The following is a 23,806-nucleotide window of genomic DNA, read 5'->3' as shown; positions in this document are numbered from 1 at the left end:
AAACACTGCGGCAGCCGGCAAAGGCGCTCAATCAGTGAAATCCTAGGTGCAATGCTCCCTGGGAAATACAAGTATGCAAATAAAGTCCGTGGAGCCTCATTTAAGAGTCTCAAACATGGGACTAGCCAGAATCCTACTCCACACTGATGAGGGGCAACACCCTGAAACAGCTTTCTGTGGATGGATACCTGGCCTTGGTATGTCCCTTGTCATATCTGTAAACTCGTAAAGAGCTGGTTATTGACTTAAAGGGCCACTTAATATGGTGGTAATGGTGGTTTCCAAAAGGAGTCACCCCTTGGCTGGGTCCTTCCCTGGAGGAAGATGTGGCTAGTCCGGCTAGTCCCATGTTTGAGACTCTTAAATGAGGCTCCACGGACTTTATTTGCATATTCGTATTTCCCAGGGAGCATTGCACCTAGGATTTCACTGATTGAGCGCCTTTGCCGGCTGCCGCAGTGTTTTCTTTGACTGTTCTCCCTGAGGTCAGTGATTGTTTCGTGATGTTGGTCTACTAGGCATTGCTCCCACCTAGCCAGAATCCTACTCCACACTGATGAGGTGCGGAGTTTCCTGAATACCTTGAGTGTTGTCTCTTGGCCTTCCGGCATCGCCACTTCGGTGGCTTAAGCTGGTCGCTGCTTTTGGGAGATAGCCAGGAGGTTTCGGGGAGGAAATCCTTGGAGCTGTGGACAATGGGTGTCCGATTTCAATTCTCTGGGACCGGTGATAGCCGGGTCAAAAATGGATTCAGGATTGACATCGCTGAAGATAAGAAGTTGCATTTTTCCCTGGGATATTTGGTCAACATGGTGTTTTATGACATCCTGAAGATTCGGAAGTCCGATATAATATGCCTGCAGGAGTTTAGGAGAGAAGGCAGGTATGTACTGGTGCTATCTTCTATGGCGGCTTGCCAGAATTTGTTTACGGCCCTGAAAAATGGAGTGGCAAATCCTTTGCTGGAAGGTCTTACCTTTACTGTGCTGTACTCTAAGGGAGATATCCCACTTGTAGTATTCATGCACAACCCTTTTGTTTCCCTGGAGGACATTGCTTTATTTTTGAAAAGGCATTGCATTTATGTTCAGTACTCCCACAGGGTCCTGAATGGAGAAGGGCTCTGGACTGGGGAGTACAAATTTTTTGTGAGATTTGGGATGGATCCCCAAGGCCCGGGAGGCATCCATTACCCCCTCTTAATTTTTCAATTGGGAAAAATACTGTTTTTTTGTTCTTTCCAGATGCCCCGATGTATTGCAGGAGGTGTAAAAATTTCGGGCATACCCAGGATAGTTGCAAGGAGATGCCAACTTGCAGGAATTGCAATGCTTCTGGCCATATGGCAAAAGACTGCACAAATCCTGTTATGTGTAATGCTTGTGGTGAGGAGGGCCATAAGCATCGGGACTGTAAGGCCAGGATCAGTCCTAGGTCTTACGCTGAGGTCTCAGGTGGGGCAGTTGCACCCCCTGCTGCTGTTGTTGACATTCCACAGGTTTCAGACTCGGAACTTATTGAGGAACCTGAAATCATGGAGGCACATGAGGAGGCCCTGCCCCAAACGGAGTCTCCCAGCCCAGAGGTGGCAGTTTTGGAAGCTACTGATGTTAAATGTGAGCTCCCTCTTCAGTCTGATGTCTGTGGGGAGGGGGAGTTGGAGAGTACTCTTGGCAATACCCCCAGTGTATCTTGGTTTGCTACTGAGGAGGAGTTGGCCAGTTGTGGAGATCAAGGTGACTTCACTCTTGCGAGGTCCTCTGAGGATGAGGAGCCTGGAAATTCCTGTAAGAAGCCCAGAACGGATTGGGCAGACCCCGGTGAAGTTGGTTTAAGTCCGGTGAGTGAGCGTAGTTACCCTCAGAATGTCTTCTCTCCTGACACCAATGCTTTTATCGGCATTCCCGCAGACGTAAACAGATTCAAGGAGTTGCAGTTCCAGTTGGAAGACGAAAACGGCTGAAGAGGAAGTGGCGTGTTTGTCGTCATGTAAATAACACAGTCATGTTATGGCTCCCCAAGCTGGTTGGGGCATTGCGTCCCTGAATGTCAGGCAAATTAGATCCAAATTCAGGAGGGCAATCGTTCTAGATTATATTAAACAGATGAATGCTCACATCTTTTGTCTTCAGGAATGTGGGATTGTGGATGCTCCAAGCGATAAGGACTGGCCTTATGGACAGCATGTATGGTCTGGCTCATGTGTTAATAGGAATGATGGTGTAGGGATATTAATGGGTAACAGGGAGATTAGTTTAGATAGCTACACGGTGGTAGAGGTGGGTAGATGTATAATTGCACATGTTAGCTATAGGGGGTGGCGGGCTAGAATTATTAATGTATACTGTCCATCAGGACACGACAGGAAAAAGGAGCGTCTGGCTCTTTTGGAAAAATTAAGTTTGTTTCTTCCTGGCAAAATGCCTACAGTTTTAGTTGGAGACTTTAATTGCACCACAGAAGGGAATTGTGACATAACTGGTAAAAAGTTATCCAATCTTATTTCTGATTTTTCCCTTCTAGATGCTGCAGCTCTGAAATTTGGCATCCCACCACCGCCAACGTACCATGCTGATAGGGGTGGTATTGCATCCAGGATAGATAAAATGTTTTCCAAAAATATGTTGTGTATGAATTTTGAACAAAATGCTGTACCTTTTTCTGATCATGAGTGCTTGAGAGGTGCGTTTAGTGCGATTGATGACCGTGTGTATGGGGGTGGGGTTTGGAAGCTGAATGTAAGATTGTTAGAAGATGAGGATGTGATGAATGAATTGAAAATAAAGCATAAAGAGTGGAGAGTATGTAAGAGGGATTTTGCGTGTGTACTGGAATGGTGGGACTGGGTTAAGGTGTGTTGCAAAAAATACTTCAAAAAGTGGGGCTATAAAAAAGCTGCTATTTATCGGAGTAGATTTAATGATTTAAACAGGCGCTTAGACTGGTTAAGGAAGTGTGGAGAAAGTGGCATGGATGTGTCTGATCTGCTGGCTGAGACAAAGAGTGAATTAAAGAGTGTTATGGATGAAAAAGGGAAAGAAATCATCTATCGCACCAAAATAGAACATCTTGAGAAAGATGAAAAGTGCACGAGGTTCTTTTTTAAGAAAATGAATGGGAGAAAGGCTGATATGGATAAAATCCTGGATAGGAATAGCTTGTGTGTGTCAGGTGACAATGTGATAAAGGAGGTGAATAGGTTCTATAGCAAGTTATATGATAAAAAATGGATTGATTCTGGTCTTGTTTCAGAAGTGCTGAATGGGTTAGAGAACAAGTTGGATAGTGGAGAATGTGATATTTTGAATGAGGACGTAATTATGGAAGAAGTAGAAAATGTGATGAAGAGTGCTAAAAAGAATAAGACTCCAGGTAAAGACGGATTGCCGGTAGAATTCTATGTGAAGGCGTGGGATTTTCTGGGAGCTGATTTGACTGAGATATGTAAGTATATGTGGGAGAGTGGTAAGTTGTGTGAATCAATGAAAGAGGGGGTGGTTGTGCTTGTGCATAAGAAAGGTGAGAGAAAGTGTTTAGAGAATTGGAGACCTATAACATTGCTGAATGCAGATTACAAAATCTATAGCAAATTGTTGGCGAATCGCATGCGTGAGGTGATTGGTAGTATTGTGGATGAGGATCAAGTGTGTGCTGTGCCTAGAAGAAGTATGAGTGATAACTTATTGTTATTAAGGGATTTGATTGGAGACTGCATGGGAAGGAAACGGAAGTGTATGGTTCTGTCAATTGATTTTGAGAAAGCGTCTGATAGGGTCTCGCATGTGTTTTTGTTTAAAGTTCTGGATAGAATGGGATTTCCTCAAAAATTTGTGAATGGGATATTGTCTTTGTATGATTGTGTGTCAAGTGAGTTTCTTGTTAATGGGTGGTTGAGTGAGAAAGTGAATATTAAGTCTGGTGTAAGGCAGGGGTGTCCCATGTCCCCTGTCTTGTTTGTATGTGTGATTGAACCTTTGTTGTGCTTGGTGAGACGTGATAAAATGATGCAAGGTTTGTTGGTACCTGGGAGTGGTGGGAAGCATGTGGAAGTTCTTGGATATATGGATGATGTTGTGGCTGTGAGTGAAAGTGTTGCATCTATGAGTAGGGTTAAGTTGCTTCTGGAGTTTTTCTGTGGTGCATCTAGCTTTAGAGTGAATTGGAATAAATGTAGTTTTAAATGTTTTGAGGATGACAGGGTTAAAATGGAGGGGGTAAAGTGTGAGGAGGGTGCTATTAAAGTGCTGGGAGTATCATTTAATAAGGACTTGGAAGGTAAGGAGAGCTGGGAGGAGTGTGGATTGCGCATAGAGCGTAAGTTAAATTTTTGGCGACTGAGAGACTTGACCTTGAGTGGTAAGATTTTGGTCATAAAAGCGGTGATTCTTCCGATTTTGCTTTTTATTGCAACAGTTTTTCCACCATCATGTAGGAAAATAAAAAGAGTGGAAAAGTTAGTTTTTACTTTTTTCTGGAGCAGTAAAATAGAGAAACTTAAGAGAGAGAGTCTTTTCAAGGCGTGTCACCATGGTGGCATGGCCTTTCCAAACATTGAGATTTTTCTGGGGCTTCAGTATATCAAAACTGTTGTTATTTTGCTGAATAAAGGAAATAAGGGAGCGTATATGGAAAGTTATTCTGCTGGTTGGATGTTATATGGCTTATGTTGGAGAAAGAGGGATGCTAGAGTGCCTGTTGCTTTCAAGTGTCCAGTCTGGTATGAGGTGATTGAGAAGTTTGTGAGGAAGCATGATTTGCTGATTGTACCGATGAATGATTTTAGAATGGCTAAGAATGTGATGAAAATAATACGTAAGAATGATGTGGAATGTAATATTGTGGGGTTGAGAGGGAATGAAGTTTCGGTTGCATGGAAGAGTTTGGAAACGCACGGAATGTCTAATAGACAAAGGGATATTGTATGGATGTCCTTGCACAATATTTTGCCTGTGCGACAGGTTCAGAAGAGACGAGGTCTGACCAGAACTGATGTGTGCCCGAGGGAAGGATGTGGTGGATGTGAAACTGTGTGGCATACTATGTGGGACTGTGATTACGCGTGCAGTGTGTGGAAGTGTGTAGGTGGGTTGTGTAAGGAGTTAGCAGGTGTGAGTTTTATTGACTGGCGTGTTGCGATGTTTGGAATTGGTGCATGTGGTCGTGTGAAAAATATAATCCTATGGTTAATTGTTATGATTGAGTCACCATAGGAGGCAAAAACAGAAATGCTAGCTAAGTCCAGAAAACCAGAGAAGTTGGCAACTATCAGATTGCAGACCCCTGAACCTATCAACACAACTAGCAGTAGCCGTGGGGGGTTCCTACGATGACCTAGACCCCTCGATCACAGCCGGAGAGATACATAGGCCTAAAGAAGGAAAGGGGAAATCTAACTGCCCCAGAGCAGACCCCAAAGCAATAGGCAGCCCCCCACATATAATGACGGTGAAGCAAGATGAAAACACTTACACAGGCAGAAAGACAGGCTGAGCAAAGACGGGGCCCAAAAACTACCTAGATAGGAACGGATAGGAAGGCTGCTGTCTGCAATCTGCCAAAACCCTATCAGAGACAAAAGCCAACAAGCTGATATAAAAATGGCCCTGAAGCAACTAAGCTTCAAAAACTAAATCAGCACTCAGGTACTTTCAGAAGACAGAGCTCACGGAACACTGCACACTCCAGCAGGGAGTGGCAGAATCCAAAAAGCAAGAAAAACAAAAACAGAAAACTTAGCTTTAGGAGAGCAGGAATCAGACTGGTGTCCAAGAGTCCACAGAGAACTCACCCGCAGGGCAGAAAGGGCGTAGGCTGCCTTAAATCCAGTCAGTGACTCCACTCAGCCAATCGTCTTCATTAGTTCCACGTGCCTGATAATCAGGCTCACTACCTTCCTTTATTAGAATAGGGAGTTCACCAGGCCTCAGTGACGGAGGGGAAAATGAACTCACAACAGTACCCCCCCTTGAGGAGGGGTCACCGAACCCTCAACAACGCTACCAGGGCGATCAGGGTGAGCCAGATGAAAGGCACGCACCAATCTTTTGGCATGAATATCAGAGGCAGAGACCCAGGAATTATCCTCCTGACCATAACCCTTCCACTTAACCAAATACTGGAGTCTCCGTCTAGCCAGACGGGAATCCAGAATTTTCTCTACCTCATATTCCAAGTTACCTTCAACCAATACAGGGTCCGGAGGTGGCACCTCAGGCACAACTGGCTCAACAAACCTCTTCAACAAGGACTTATGGAACACATTATGGATCTTAAATGTGACAGGAAGAGCCAAACGAAAAGAGACCGGATTAATAATCTCCAAAATCTTGTAAGGTCCAATAAATCTAGGCTTAAACTTAGGAGAAGCTACCTTCATAGCAATATTTTTTGATGATAACCACACCATATCACCAATCTTAAACTGGGGACCAATGGTCCTATGTCGATTGGAAAACCGCTGGGCCTTTTCCTGGGAGAGAGATAACTTATCCACCACTTGGTCCCAGATCTGGTGCATTCTCTCCACCACAGTGTCAACACCTGGGCAGGCAGAGGGCTCCACCTGCCCTGAAGAAAATCGAGGATGAAACCCAAAGTTACAAAAAAAAGGTGACAAAGTGGCAGAACTAGCTCTATTATTTAAAGCAAATTCGGCCAAGGGCAAAAATGAAACCCAATCATCCTGATCAGCGGAAATAAAACATCTCAAATACGACTCCAAGGTCTGGTTTGTTCTCTCCGTCTGCCCATTGGTTTGAGGGTGAAAAGCTGAGGAGAAGGACAACTGAATTCCCAACTTGGAACAGAACGTCCTCCAAAATTTAGACACAAATTGAACTCCTCTGTCAGATACAATGTTCTCAGGAATCCCGTGCAAGCGAACCACCTGTTGCAAAAACAGCGGCACCAACTCAGAGGAAGATGGCAACTTAGGGAGTGGTACAAGATGAACCATCTTAGAGAACCTATCACAAATCACCCAAATAAGTCATTCTTTGAGAGACCGGCATATCAGAGATGAAATCCATTGAAATATGGGTCCATGGCCTCCTGGGGACCGGCAAAGGCATCAACAACCCACTAGAGCGAGAACAAGATTTAGACCGGGAGCAAGTCCCACAGGACTGCACAAAATTCCTGACATCATGAGACAAGGTGTGCCACCAAAAAGAGCGACTCACCAGATCTCTAGTACCAAAAATACCCGGATGACCAGCCAATGCAGAGCAATAAACTTCAGACATCACTCTCTTCTTCCACTGGTCAGGAACATACAACTTTCCACTGGGGCAACGCTCAGGTTTGTCCTCCTGGAACTCTTGCAGAGCAAGTCTCAAATCGGGCGAGATGGCAGAAAGAACTACCCCTTCGCCTAAGATGGTAGTAGGCTTGGTCACCACAGGAGAATCAGCAAAGAAACTCCTAGAGAGGGCGTCTGCCTTGACATTCTTAGTTCCAGGAAGGAAAGAGACCACAAAATCAAAACGTGTAAAAAACAAGGCCCACCTAGCCTGTCTAGGGTTCAAGCGTTTAACCGACTCTAGGTAAATCAAATTTTTGTGGTCAGTGAGGACCACAACTTGATGTTTGGCTCCCTCCAACCAATGTCTCCACTCCTCAAATGCCCATTTCATGGCCAACAGTTCCCGATTCCCCACATCATAGTTACGTTCAGATGAAGAGAACTTTCGGGAAAAGAAAGCACAGGGATTCATTTTAGATGTTACCGGATCCTTTTGGGACAACACTGCTCCTGCACCAATCTCAGAAGCATCCACCTCTACCTGAAACGGGAGTGAGACATCAGGTTGCCGCAGAACCGGGGCAGAGGTAAATCTACGCTTCAGCTCCTGAAAGGAAGCAACCGCCTCCGGAGACCAATTCAACACATCCGCACCCTTCCTGGTCAGGTCAGTCAATGGTTTGGCAATACTAGAAAATTTTGCTATAAATTTCCGATAAAAATTAGCAAAACCCAAAAACTTCTGGAGGGCCTTCAAAGAAGTGGGCTGAACCCAATCATAAATGGCCTGTACCTTGGCCGGGTCCATTTCAATAGTTGACGGAGACAAAATAAATCCCAAAAAAGAAATCCTCTGTACTCCAAAAAGGCATTTTGATCCTTTGACATACAGAGAATTCTCTCTCAAGATCCGGAACACAGTCCGAATATGTTCCACATGAGCATCCCAATCCTTGGAGAACATCAAAATATCGTCCAGATAGATAATCAAAAATTTATCGACAAAGTCTCGGAAAATATCGTTCATGAAGCACTGGAAGACAGAAGGGGCATTAGTGAGCCCAAAAGGCATCACCAGGTACTCAAAATGTCCCTCCGGAGTATTAAACGCCGTCTTCCATTCATCCCCCTGCTTAATGCGGATAAGATTATACGCCCCCTGAGGTCAAGCTTGGTAAACCAGCAAGCACCTCTGACTCTAGAGAATAGATCCGAAATCAGGGGTAACGGATACTGATATTTAATAGTAATTTTATTGAGGGCACGATAATCAATACACGGCCTTAAAGAACCATCCTTCTTGGCCACAAAAAAAAAACGGCGCCTAAGGGTGAAGAGGATGGTCTAATATGACCCTTCTCCAACGCCTCCTTAATATAGGACCGCATAGCCTCGTGCTCGGGTACAGATAAATTGAAGAGCCGACCCTTAGGAAATTTACACCCCGGGCTTAGTTCAATTGCACAGTCATAACCCCTATGAGGAGGCAAGGATGCAGACTCATTCTCACTAAATACATCATAAAAGTCCGCCAAATAGTCAGGAACCTCATGCGACTGAGGAGAGGTGGAAAAAACCGGAGCCTCACTAAAGGTACACCGGCAACCCCAACTCACCACAGATACAGACTTCCAATCCAAAACTGGATTATGAATCTGCAACCAAGGAAACCCCAGAACAACGGCATCATGCAGACCATGCAACATCAAAAATCTGCAATTTTCTTGGTGGTCTGGGGCGACCCGCATGACCAACTGGGTCCAAAACTGAGGTATATTTTTAGCCAGAGGGGTAGCATCAATCCCCCTCAAAGGGATAGGCGTCTGCAGAGGTGTCAACGGAAATCCACAACGTTTAGCAAAATCCAAGTCCATTAGGTTTAGCGCTGCTCCCGAATCCACAAAAGCCTTGGCGGAAAATGTGGAAGGGAACAGATCAGAGTAATCGCCAAAAGAAACTTAGGCTGAACCCCACCAACAGAAAACGTGTGTGCAAAGCGTTTCTCACGTTTAGGACAAACAGAAATAATATGGGAGGCATCTCCACAGAAAAAACACAGCTTATTGCGCCTTCTGAATCCCTGACGTTGCGCCTTAGACAAAACTCTATCACATTGCATAGGTTCAGACGTCTGTTCAACCGGTGGCAACACCTCTCATGTAATCCTGCGTTCACGTAAACGCCGATCAACCTGAATGGCTAAAGACATAGAATCGTCCAGACCCGAGGGAACAGGAAATCCCACCATAGTATCTTTTACGGCTTCTGACAAACCCTTCCGAAAGAGAGCAGCCAAGGCACTATCATTCCAGGTAGTAAGGACCGCCCACTTTCGGAACTTTTGACAGTACAACTCTGCAGATTCTCGACCCTGGTTCAATGCTAACAGGGTCTTTTTAGCCTGATCAATAGCATTAGGTTCATCGTACAGCAACCCCAAGGCTTGAAAAAATGCGTTCACATTAGTCAGAATAGGGTCATCTGGTTTCAAAGAAAACGCCCAATCCTGTGGATCGCCGCGCAGCAAAGAGATGACAATTTTAACCTGCTGCGCGGGGCTCCCTGACGAGTTAGGCTTCAAAGCAAAAAATAATTTACAATTATTTTTGAAACTCAAAAATTTAGATCGATCCCCAAAAAATACATCAGGTGTGGGGATTTTTGGTTCAACAGCATGTGAACGAGCAAGATAGGCGAAAATTCCTTGCACTTCAGCAGCGAGCTGCTCCACACGATCAGACACTTGCTTTATCTCCATTGAGTGAAAAAAAAAAAAAAAAAAATTCCCCCTACAGCCTCAGAGATATAGAGGAAAGAATATACACACTCCTTTTTTTTTTTTTTTAAACACAATTCTTTCCTGCTATTGAGTACCCCAGGATCTGCGGTTCGGCGGGTGATTCTGTTATGATTGAGTCACCGTAGGAGGCAAAAACAGAAATGCTAGCTAAGTCCAGAAAACCAGAGAAGTTGGCAACTATCAGATTGCAGACCCCTGAACATATCAACACAACTAGCAGTAGCCGTGGGGGGTTCCTACGATGACCTAGACCCCTCGATCACAGCCGGAGAGATACATAGGCCTAAAGAAGGAAAGGGGAAATCTAACTGCCCCAGAGCAGACCCCAAAGCAATAGGCAGCCCCCCACATATAATGACGGTGAAGCAAGATGAAAACACTTACACAGACAGAAAGACAGGCTGAGCAAAGACAGGGCCCAAAAACTACCTAGATAGGAACGGATAGGAAGGCTGCTGTCTGCAATCTGCCAAAACCCTATCAGAGACAAAAGCCAACAAGCTGATATAAAAATGGCCCTGAAGCAACTAAGCTTCAAAAACTAAATCAGCACTCAGGTACTTTCAGAAGACAGAGCTCACGGAACACTGCACACTCCAGCAGGGAGTGGCAGAATCCAAAAAGCAAGAAAAACAAAAACAAATCTTAAATGCAAAAAGGCAAAACAGAAAACTTAGCTTTAGGAGAGCAGGAATCAGACTGGTGTCCAAGAGTCCACAGAGAAATCACCCGCAGGGCAGAAAGGGCGTAGGCTGCCTTAAATCCAGTCAGTGACTCCACTCAGCCAATCGTCTTCATTAGTTCCACGTGCCTGATAATCAGGCTCACTACCTTACTTCACTAGAATAGGGAGTTCACCAGGCCTCAGTGACGGAGGGGAAAATGAACTCACAACAGTTAATTATGACTTGTGTGATGCAGAGTTTGTGGGATGTGAGGAATTTAGGAATTTTCAAAGAGAAGCATGTATCTGTGAATAAGTGTGTCGGGCTGATCCTTTCTAGATTATACTTGATTTATAAATTAGACAGCGAAGGCGGTGGTGGTTCTGATGCAGAGGGTGTCTGGAAATTTAAAAAATGGCAGCACCTGATCAAATATCAGTGAATTTTAGTGATGTTTATTGATGTTCAGGATGTCTTTTGTGTATACCCTTGGTTTGTTATACTAAAATAAATATGAACCATGATGATGAGAGTTGAAACAACGACGTTTAAGTTGATGAGCTTATATTGAGTTGTTTATAACTAACCTGAATGGTTTAAAAAAAAAAAAAAAAAAGAAACCGCTGTCTGTGGATGGATACCTGGTCTTGGTATTTCCCTTGTCATATCTGTAAACGCATAAAGTGCTGGATATTGACTTAAAGGGCAACTTAATATGGTGGTTTCCGAAAGGAGCCACCCTTTGGCTGGGTCCTTTCCTGGAGGAAGATCTGGCTAGTCCCGTGTTTGAGACTCTTAAATGAGGCTCCAAGGACTTTATTTGCATATTGGTAATGACTGCCTTCTGGACATCCGTCAAGTCAGCAGTCTTCCCCATGATTGTGGAGCCTACTGAAACAGACTAAGGGACTTTTTTAAATGCTTAGGAAACCTTTGCAGGTGTTTTTTGTTAATTATTCTAATTTACTGAGATAATGACTTTTTGGTTTTCATTGGCTGTAAGCCATAATCATCAACATTAACAAAAATAAACACTTGAAATAGATCACTCTGTTTGTAATAACTCTATATAATATATACCGTAAGTTTCACTTTTTGTATTGGAGAACTGAAATAAGTTCACTTTTTGTTCATATTCTAATTTAGTGAGAAGCACTTGTAATATATACACTCTGCTGTTTATAAGTTTCAGAAGCCCTCCTGAGCTTCCTCTCATGCTGTGTCCTGTGTAACCAGAAGAAGTAGACAGAGGTGTATCTAGGCTTTCTGGCACTCAGGGCAAGATTTCGGTTCGGCGTCCTCCCCAAGCACACATGCGATTTGCACACTTAGTCATGTACCGACGAGCTGCTCTCCCTAATGCTCTCAATGTTCAGTGAAAAACTGAGAGAAGCAGGAATAGAAGCTCGTTGTCACAGGACCATAAGTATGAAAATCGCATATGAGTGAAGTGTCCTTGTGATGACTACTGGAACCTGCAGAGCTGAATCCTGACATTGCAGCTTCTGAATTCTCACAACCAATGCACCGCACACTTTTAGGATTCTCCCATATCGGTGGCAAGAGTACACGGTCACTTCAGCACAACCATGAGAGTTATATACTTCTGGCCACATTTTGACTAGACGTGCCTGGCCTCTCTCTGTTCATTTTCATTGAGTGAGGCCACAGATGTCTAGTCAGCATGTGACCGCATGTATGCAAATCGCTGGCATGAGAGAATCCTAACAGCGTTCAGTGATCACTGTGAGAATTCAGAAGTCTGCAGTCACATAGAATGACTACAGACTCATCACAAACCTAGACAACCCCTTTAATGCTCCTAACAAATAAAAACATGAGAATTAGTCAGTATCACAAATAATATTTACATCCAGGTACCTTATAGATGACGTCATCTCTGGAGTCATTCTCCTTCTTTTCTTCTTGTCCACACCTCATGATGAGTTTTCTCATTCACAGCCGTCTCTGCAGACTTTCATCTTCTCCGGTCTTCTGCAGAAAATCTCCACATGATGTCCTTAAAGATAGAAGTGTCATTATAATGCTCCTAAATAAAAATACCTGCAATATACTGTCACACTATTCCCCTCCCGCCTCATACTGTCTCCTCTAACATCCCACCTGATCACCATACTGTCTCTTCATATATTTACTCCCTCACTCTCTGTACTGTCTGCTCACACATACCCCTGACTCCCCATACTGTGTCTGCATACATCCCATCACCCTCACTCCCCATACTGTGTCCACATACATTTTTCCCATCGCTACTCATACTGTGTCCACATACATTTACCCGTTCGCTCGCCATACTGTCTGCACCCATCCTGTTTCCTCATACATGCCCTCATACATACATGCTCTTCATTGTGTCCTCAAATCTCCCCACACATTAAATCCCCCATCCCCCACCATCCCCAATACAAATCCCCCTCCCACAAAGTATCCCCCCATCCCCATGCCAAATCCCTCCACACATGAAGTATCTCCATGCCAAATCCCCCTACACATAAAGTATCCCCATGCCAAATCCCCCACACCTAAAGTATCCCCACGCCAAATCCCCCACACATAAAGCATCCCCCCATCCCCATGCCAAATCCCCCCACACATTATGTTCCCCCCTTAATCTTCGGAGGTGTCGTAAGCTCCACAGTGGAGCACACTTACCATCAGTGTTCCCCCTTTCTGGGCGCCGCCAGCGAGTGATGTCAGCAGCATGATCACATGACCTGATCGCGCTGCTGGCATCGCTCTGACCCAGAGGTCAGAGCTTCAATTGTACTGGTGTCTGTACAGACGCCAGTACAATTGATCCCTCTCTGAGCCAGCTGTCAGCTTGACAGCCGACACAGAAAACGGCTTACTCCCAGGCTGGGGGACAGCGGAATGAAGCCACCAGGGGAGACACTGCGGACCGCCAAATTAGGCGTACCGACTGCGTCCCCCAGCCGACTGCGCCCGGGGCACATGCCCCGTATGCCCCCCTAGATACGCCTCTGGAAGTAGATGTGGAGCTGTACGACCTCCATTTTCCTGTTGTCCTTTTACCTGCTCTCATCACCACCTGCTCATTCTGTAGCCTAGCCTCCATGTTCTTCCGAGCAATGAGTTTATGTAGAGCTGCAGGAGAACTTTTTAATATAAAATGGCTGTCACTGATTGCAGGGCCCATCAGGATTCACCAGTGAGCCAATTAGACCAAAACAATATTATTACTATTTATGGCCCTCTTCTAGTTGTGAGGGTTCCGTCTCCCCTCTATGCCTTACTGCATCTATGTATGCCCTGGCAGAGTACTACTGTAAGCAGAAGGACCGGACTAGGGGTAACTTTCTTGCGCCGAGTCCAGAACTGTTGGGTTGTCTCTTCTGTTGTCCGGGGGAAAGCTTAAAGAACTGGACCAACCTTTGCACTTGGAAACCGGGGACGTGTATGAGACAAAAAAGCAGAAGAGAGCAGGGAAGCAGGCAGACTTGGTGGGAACTGACAGCGCACAGCAGGGGGAGGTGAGTGCTCCGTCTCTCGAGCACCGTAGCAGCGCTGGCCCACGCTCCAACATCCCAGCTGCTGCACGCAGAGACTGTGAACTGAGATATACTGTGTGCCAATTGGGCCCGTAAAGCAAGGTGCCAAATGCTCCAGGCTCGTGAGTACCGCATACGTACCACCTAAGAAGTACCGGGTGTGTGACTGTGAACTGAATGCTGACCCCCCGGTGCATGTTTGTCGGGCCATGTTGGGCTCCAACATTGCTGTGGCCTGTGCCTTACCCTCCACAGCATCCACTGGACTGAGGATCCCACATGAGACACCAGAGACTCACCACTGCCGGAAGGACGCTGCTCTTCCTTGTCTTCAGGACTATCCCGGATTAACCCCATGCTGACCGTTGCTGGCGCCAACTCGTTACGTGGACTCTACAGTCTGGAAGTCGTTGGATCGGATAAGTGATACCTTAAGAACTGCTACCGCCATTGCGCCTCCCCTGTATTTTGCCCAAACTGCATACCCTTTATTACCTACTACCTGCATTATTCCTGTTTAACCCCTTATCTTCCTGCATGGAGTACATATCTGTTAAAGTAAAATATGTTAACCCTTGCTCTGTCATCTGTCCGTCACTGCATCCCGCAACCTGCTCACACTACCATGGCAGGGTGTCACTTAATTTGCCTGCAGAAAAAAAAAATTCTATAAAAATGATGAATGTGAGACTTAGCAAAAACTTGATGAATGAAACATGAAAAATGAATCAAGCTAACCTGGAATTTTGTATCTGTACTTGTTCACATACTGGTTCATGCAGCGTTATTTGAATGACCCTATTTATTAAACTGATATCTAGCACTTTATTTTTATGTTTTGTGTTATCTCTATTTCCTCATTGATTGTAAGCTTGTGATCAGGGCCCTAACTCCACTTAGTATACTGTGGGGATGTGACTCGCTTAGGTGCAGCAGGAGACAATCAGGAGACAGGTTCTTCAACAGTGCTTGCGGTTTATTCACGTCATAAACGCACAAGGCAGCGTAACACCAAAAAGTAGCCTTTAGCTCAGGCAAAATAACACAAAATGTCCGTGGTTGTAGACTCAGAGCAGGAGTCTCAGCACACATGGGAGGCTTAGTCCTCCCTACACACAGCTCCCTGGTTCAGGAGCAGGTCACATTATAAGGCTGTAGCCACACCCACGTTCGCAGCAGCTGACTGGTCACATGACTGTGACCTCACCACAGGTCCTTCAAACAAAACAATAACAATATCTAGTATGCTTTACTTATGCCTTACATTATGGAGATAAGCCATTTATGAGACACATATCTCCCATCAATTACACGACCCTTAGCCCTGCCACATACCTCCCCCCCTCTGCCTAAAGCCGTGGGGCTTGGCACTTTCACCTACCAGGCAAGGGATTCTGGAGAGGGCATCGGCATTCCCATGTAGCTTCCCGGCCCTATGCTCTACATGGAAGCTGAAGTCTTGTAGGGCTAAGAACCAGCGGGTGACCCTAGCATTCTTACCCTTGGTTTCCCTCATCCACCTGAGTGGGGCATGGTCGGATATTAACCTAAACTTCCGTCCCACCAGGTAGTACCATAATGTGTCCACTGCCCATTTTATGGCCAAACACTCCTTCTCTACAACTGAGTAATTTCTCTCACAAGAAGTCAACTTCCTACTCAAGTAGAGAACAGGATGCTCCTCCCCACGTATCTCTTGGGAAAGGACAGCTCCTACCCCGACATCTGAGGCATCTGTCTGGAGGACAAATTCACGTTTAAAGTCTGGGGCCACCAAAACGGGTTGCTTACAAAGAGCTCCCTTCATTTCTTGGAAGGCTGACTCTGCTTCTTCGGACCAGTTGACCATCACTGACTTTGTCCCTTTAAGCAGATCAGTTAGAGGTGCAGCCATTGTGGCGAAGTTTGGGATGAACCTCCTGTAATATCCCACAATCCCCAGGAAGGCTTTAACTTGCTTCTTTGACAGAGGTCTCGGCCATGTTTGAATTGCCTCCACTTTATTGACTTGGGGTTTGATCTCGCCACGCCCCACTACATAGCCGAGGTACTTGGCTTCTTCTCTCCCCAAGGCACACTTCTTCGGGTTTATTGTAAACCCCGCCTCTTTTAGAGCGTCAAACACTGCTTGGACCTTTTCCAGGTGAGTCTCCCAGTCCGGGGTAAAGATGACGATATCATCCAGGTATGCGGCAGCGTATAGCTTATGAGGTGCAAGGATTCTATCCATCGCCCTCTGGAAGGTTGCTGGAGCTCCCTGTAAGCCAAACGGCATCCGGACATATTGGAAGCACCCGTCTGGTGTGAAGAATGCCATCTTCTCCTTGGCTTCCTGTGCCATGGGGATCTGCCAATATCCCTTGGTCAGATCCAAAGTGGTTATGTACCTGGCAGGTCCAAGTCTCTCGATGAGCTCATCAATGCGTGGCATGGGATAAGCGTCGAACTTGGAGACCTCATTCAGCTTCCGGTAATCGTTGCAGAACCTCCATTCACCATCAGGTTTTGGGACCAGGACAATCGGGCTCGACCAGCCGCTCTTGGATTCCTCAATGACTCCGAGCTTCAACATACGCTGCACCTCCTTGGAGATTACCTCTCGCCGGGCCTCAGGAATACAATATGGTTTCACGTTCACCCGCACATGTGGCTCGGTCAGAATTTCGTGCTCCATCACCTTCGTGCACCCCGGCAACTCTGAGAACAGGTCGCTGTTTTTCTCAGCATGCTCTTCAGGGTCTTGTTAAACCTCTCAACAAGGCCATCTGACTGCGGATGGTACACTGAAGTCCTCAACTGGGAAATTTGCAAGACTCTGCACAATTCTCTCATCACCTTGCTCATAAAAGGTGTCCCCTGTCGGTCAGGATCTCCTTCGGCAAACCCATCCGGGAAAACACATGGACCAGCTCACGGGCTATACTCTTCGCGGAGGAGTTTCTCAGGGGAATGGCCTCAGGATAGCGTGTCTTACCGCCTTCTCGACGTCGGTGACATCAGCCCGACCTGGTGTTGGGGCACTCGTCCTGCCCTCCTGGATGGCGGTTGCCAGAAGCTGCATCTGCTGCCGTTGTTCCTGCTGGCTCTGCTGGAACTGCTGCCGCTGCTCCTGCTGGCTTTGCTGGATCTGCTGTAACAACAGCTTGTTGGTTTCCTGCTGCAGTGCCTGGGACTGCACAGGTGTTTCATGAGGTCCTCCATGATTCCAGGCAATGCTTGTTGCCCCGCTGCAAACTTCACCCAGGACATGCAGCAACTGTCTCAAGTCTCTGCTGGGACCGCTGCCCGCACGTCTACCACCAATTGTGGGGACGTGACTCGCTTAGGTGCAGCGGGAGACAATCAGGAGACAGGTTCTTCAACAGTGCTTGCGGTTTATTCACGTCATAAACGCACAAGGCAGCGCAACACCAAAAAGTAGCCTTTAGCTCAGGCAAAATAACACAAAATGTCCGTGGTTGTAGGCTCAGAGCAGGAGTCTCAGCACACATGGGAGGCTTAGTCCTCCCTACACACAGCTCCCTGGTTCAGGAGCAGGTCACATTATAAGGCTGTAGCCACACCCACGTTCCCAGCAGCTGACTGTCACATGACTGTGACCTCACCACAGGTCCTTCAAACAAAAACAATAACAATATCTAGTATGCTTTACTTATGCCTTACATTATGGAGATAAGCCATTTATGAGACACATATCTCCCATCAATTACACGACCCTTAGCCCTGCCACAATACGTTAAACTATGCATTTTGTAATGTCTCATACTGTCTGTACATGTCCCCTCTGATTTGTAAAGTGCAACAGAATATAATCACGGCATGTAACCACTAATGATGAACAAGATGGTTGTACAGAAAGGAAGCAAAACACAAGGTAACACTAGTGAAAGGAAAATATCAAAATATATAGAAACAAAAATATAATGCTTAAAAAGCAGAGTTAAAAGGAATAAAAACATTTTTTTTTCAAAAATCTTTTTTGTTTAATATATATGTTAATTCTAAATTCACTAGTATTTTATCCAACATGTTGTTTGAATAGCGTTTTATTGGTATTTATTTTACGTACATTTGATATTTACATATTTATTTATTACAACTTATAAATATACTGCTCAAAGAAATGTAGGGAACACAAACAGCCTGTTGCAAATGATTAGGTGATCACCTGAACCAAATCTTATTTAACGAAGGAAAGTATAAAAACCCTGCTGTGGTGTTCACAATCCTCTTGCAGTAGGACAAGCGGCATGGCAAAGCAAGTGCTAGTAATATCCCAAAAGTAATAGGAATGAAAAAAAACAACTTTTATCCATGTCAATGGAGTTGAAAAGAAAAGTCTTGAGTGAGGAAAAGAAGGGCTCAACTCTAGTTTTACTAGTAGAGGGATGCAGTGAGCGTCATTTTGCCTCCATCCTTAAAATTTCTAAGACAGCAGTCCAATACAAGGTCAAGCAGCAGTCAATGGGGACAACAAAGCTACAGATCGTCAGAGGGTGAAAATGACTGTCCACTGACCGAAATGAACGTCATCTTATTCGAATGTCACTCAGCAATCGCAGGATGACATTAAGTGATCTACAAAAGGAATGGCAAATGGCAGCTGGGGTTAAGTGCATGGCAAGAACAGTTCCTAACAGACTCCTAGAGGCAGGGCTCAAGTCATGTAAAGCTAGAAAAAAAGCCTTTCATCTATGAGAAGCAAAGGAGAGCCATGCTGAAGTTTGCCAAAGACCATAAGGATTGGACAATAGAGGACTGGAGTAAGGTAATCTTCTCTCAGGAGTATAATTTTCAGCTTTGCCCAACACCTAGTTGGTCTAATGGTTAGACGGAGACCTGGAGAGGCGTACAAGCCACAATGTCTTGCACCCACTATGAAATTTGGTGGAGGATCGGTTCGGTGATGATCTGGGGATGCTTCAGCAAGGCTGGAATTGGGCCTGTTTTTCTTTGCAAAGGATGTATGAATCAAACCGCATACAAGGTTATCCTGGAAAAACAGTTGATTCCTTCTGCTCAGGCAGTGTTTCCCAACTCTGAGGACTGTTTTTTTCCAGCAGGACAATGCACCATGCCACACAGCTAAGTCAATCAATGTGTGGATGAAGGAGCACCACATCAAATCCCTGTCATGGCCAGCCCAATCTCCAGACCTGAACCCCATTGAAAACCTCTGTAATGTAATCAATAGGAAGATGGATAGTCACAAGCCATCAAATAAAGAAGAACTGCTTAAATTTCTGAGTGCTGGTTGAGTCTAACCGGGGTTGTGCTACAGTCTTTGTCAATTGTGGGGTTAATAATAAATATAAATAAAAGGTTCACGATGCCAGTTGGAGCTGTTCGACCTGATGAAGGTCCCTGGGAGGTAGATGGTGATGGATAGTGCCAGATGATTAACCCCTTCCTGACTAGGGTTGCTCCCAGGGAAGTTGGAGTAGGAATGGTGCAGCAGAGAATAATCAGTGTTAGAGAGGATAATGATCAGTTTGTACCTAGGGTCTAAGAAGTAAGGTTTCTCCTTGCGGAGAGTGACATGCCAGCTGTGGCTTGTCAAGGTAAGGAGACTTATTCGCCGTGCAATGCTCCTCTGGGAAAATACTTTGCACTGACGAGAGCCAACAGCTCGAAACACCGTGTCTGCAAATTGAGATTCTGATTTGGCTTGTATCCTAAGTCATACTACAAGACTCGTTAAAGGGTTGATTGTGACTTGTAGGATCGCTACTACCAATAGGTGGCGCTGTAGAGTAAAAGTCCTCTTTCCTTCTGAAGAGGCAATTTGCATGCAGTTTGTACCTTTCACTGAAGTTCTGCAAATAGTTCCAGGCGCTTCCATACAATTCACATACAGGATTTTGGTCAGGCCTGCATAGTGGGAGTTCAATTTCACTGCTGTGATGTAGTGTAGCCTTCCTTCTGCTAATTATACCTCTGGTAAATGATTCCTTGGATCCCCAGGGGTCCAAGGTAAACAGTTACTGGATCCATCATCTCTTTTACAAAGCAGGCAGCTCAAATCCTATGGAAACACCCTCTCTTGCAGCAGTATCCCTGATTCTATACACTGATGAGCTTCTGCTCATTATATGAAAACTGAGCTGTCTTTCAGTTTAGCACAGACCCTCGAAGTCTCTGTGCCCTAGGGTATGATACCCTTCCTCCAGTAGCTTGTCCTGGCTAGAGAGATCATGCTCCTCTCTTCTGCCTGCGGACCTCCATCTTGCTACTTCTTCCTACATCTTCATTCCTAGGCACATTGCAACCTCTCAGAAGCATCTCCCCCCTGAGGGATCGTGGAAGCCTCCTGGTTCAGGCAAAAGTGCACAATCTTCCATTAAGGGATCAGATAAAATGTGTGGCTGCAGTTTTTCTCAGCAGAGAAACCAGCCCTCACCATAGCTGGCAATACATATATAAGTATATTACACATGCATGCATTTTGTGGCGCAATAGACACGGGTACAAATTTACCGTATTTTTCGGACTATAAGATGCATCGGAACATAAGATGCACCCTAAATTTTCAGAAGGAAAATGGGGGAAAAAAATTAATGCGTCAAATGGGGGTCCGTCTTACAGTCCTGAATTTATCTTATCCGGGGAATATCGGCAGTGCTGGTGGCAGCAGGAGTCGGGCGATTATTCCGGTAGTCCGACGCTGCAGGGCGATGATCTTGCTCCCATGCAGCCTGGTGCGGCGGTGCTCGGTGGTGTGGGGGGCTCCGGTGACATTTTCTGATGTCCGACGCTGCAGGACGATGATGGTGCGGCAGTGCTCGGCGGTGTGAGGGGCTCCGGCAACATTTTCTGATGTCCAATGCTGCAGGGTGATGATGATACGGCAATGCTCGTGGTGCCAGGGGCTCTGACGACATTTTCTGAAAGCCCAGAGCCCCGCACTTCTATTGCCTTGATGATGTGGCCTCTGGAAAAATGGCCGCTGGAGGAGCCGCGTGTGAAGATTGAGATCTCAGCAATGAGATCTCATCCCGAGATCCCGGAAGACGAGATCTCAATCTGCGCATGCACCGCCTCCGGCGGCCATTTTCCCAGAGACCATATCAATTCCCCAGGTGCAGATTGAGGTCTCAGGAGACGAGATCTCAGAGGCGAGATCTCAATCTGTGCATGTGCCTCCGGCGGTCATTTTCCTGGAGGCCACAGCATTGAGGCAATAGAAGTGCAGGGCTCCGGTCTTTCAGAAAATGTGGCCAGAGCCCCCTGCACCACTGAGTACCGGCACCACCGAGCACCACTGCACCAGCCACACAATTATCGCCCTGCAGCATCGGACCAGGACCACCGGAAGAATCGCTTGAATCCTATTTCCACCACGCTAAGTGTAAGTACCGCACATTCCGACTATAAAATGCACCCCCATTTTCCCCCCACAATTTTTGGTGTAAAAGTGCGTCTTATAGTCCAAAAAATATGGTAAATGTTTGGAGAAAAGATCTCTCTTTTCTTATCAACTTGCTATTCTGTTTTATATAGGATGTACCCAAGTGGGAGACTCATCTCTAGGATGTCCATATGATTTGATAGCTAGGGCATATGTACAGGTGTTGCCTTTGTGGGACAACCCCTTTAAATGGAGTCTTTCTTTGCCAAAATACTGTTTAAACCAAGCACAGGCACTCCGTGCATACTTGGCTTGGCCAAACAGCTGAATGCACCATTGTCCAAACAGTTTAATGCACTGTCTCACCTATTTGTTTTCCGTCTTTCTCTGTCTTTTATAAAGCCGGAGCTGTCAATCGAGGAAGAATCGGCAGATAAAGATGCAAAACAAGTAAGTGTGAAGATGCACTGAACTTTCGGTGTGAATGGCTGGGATCAGAAGATGTGACAAGGGCTAGACAGGTGACGGTGAGGTGCGCAGGGGCCTGAGACATGAACAGTAAGTTTATGATAACAATTTATTTTTAAAATGTTATGTTCATTATGCTCTGGGATCTCAAATTACATTTGTGGAGAATAACTTCCAATTTCTCAACTTTCTCGTTGAAGAAACGCGTGAACAGGTGATTTTGAATTTTGACGGATCCGCTCACCACTAAAGAGGTAGTACACAAGGCACCATACTGCCAAAAGCTCTGTATTTTAGAGCTATAGTGACCCTGCTTTCTCATTCTATTGTACAGATTTAATGCACACAACACTGCTGTGTTTATGGGTCCAGAGCATGACCATTTACATAGAGTAATTATTACTACTGTTTAATAGATGGTAGCAAACATAGCTAGGTGTAATCTCTGCTCTGCTTCAGTGAATTGCCAGAAAAGTTCAAGTAACATACACTTGTAATGCACAATTAGACTGCACTAATTAACAAGACAATTAAAGACCTGTCTAAAGTCTGTACAAAGAAATAAAATTAATTAAAATGTAATACTAGATTGAAAAAAGTCTCCAAGAAAAATTACCTATTCGTGAAGTAGTAATCAATGGCTAATGGCTTAACCAAAAGTTTATAGATGTTTTGTGATTTGCCACCAATTAGCATTTCAAAGTTTAGTGGAAGGTAAAAGACGATCACCTACTATTTGATCAATACTGGAGTGACTTGTCTGGAATTCATAATTGTATTCTCTTGATGCTGTCCATGGTGCTTGAGTGGTTATTAGGAAATTATACTAGTGCTGAAAGTACAACTCCGATCGGCCTGCAAACTTCAGGTTTGAGTTAAAGGGAATATTCTCTTTAAACAAACTGTTGCCCATAGGCTCAGATACTGTACATGTAAACCAATAAATTGAGCTTTACTTACCCTCCACAGGTCCAGGGCTGCCCCAGTCCCTGGTAATCAGTAGTTGCCATAACCTCACATCGGTAGCACTGCACCTAATCACCCAGTTCAGCAAGTTCGGTAGGTTACAGCCTTTCTACCATTTCTATAAGGTGTCGTTATTATGTAAAATTGTTTCAATCTTGCCAGAAAGGTTCAATTCATATTAAAGAGATGGTGCACTACAATCTTTATTGTAAACATTGATTAAAACAATTGAAATAAGTATTTTTTAAATGCATTCTTTTCTCATATTTGTCTGTGAGCGGCGCTATCGCTACTCGCTCAGTGCCGAACACATGACCCCCGACTGCAACCGCCACTGATATCCGGTGATGTCAACTTACAGACTCTGAAAGTTGAGGCTGCATCACCGAGGTGTGACCCAGTCTCTCGCAGACTGCGGTCACTCCCGCTAATTGACTGGACTCTGGGTGGTGTTTCTCCACACCTCACAGCCTAGAGTCGAGCGTGCGCTGTTGTAGATTTTCCTCTCTCCTTCTTTGCTTTCATTAGCGGAGCCACAAAAGCCAATGGGTGAAAGATGTCCTAGCATTCCACGTTCTATTCTGCAGTGACATTCTAAAACATCACTGAGTAGTAGAAAAGTGGTGATCCTGTAGTCGAAATTTGGGAGAGAACAAAATAGCTACACCATGTTCGTGCAGCTTCGGCTAACAGATACAGCCAAACTACCCATAGGGATGTCAGATTTTTTTAATCATCTCTGCCTTCTCGATTGCTGTATACACAGCTCTTGTGGTCATAGCAGTC

This window comes from Dendrobates tinctorius, unplaced genomic scaffold (genome assembly GCF_039654945.1).
Source record: "Dendrobates tinctorius isolate UK_male_01 unplaced genomic scaffold, ASM3965494v1 ptg000016l, whole genome shotgun sequence".
Lineage (NCBI taxonomy): Eukaryota > Metazoa > Chordata > Amphibia > Anura > Dendrobatidae > Dendrobates > Dendrobates tinctorius.
This window is presented reverse-complemented; position numbering follows the sequence as displayed.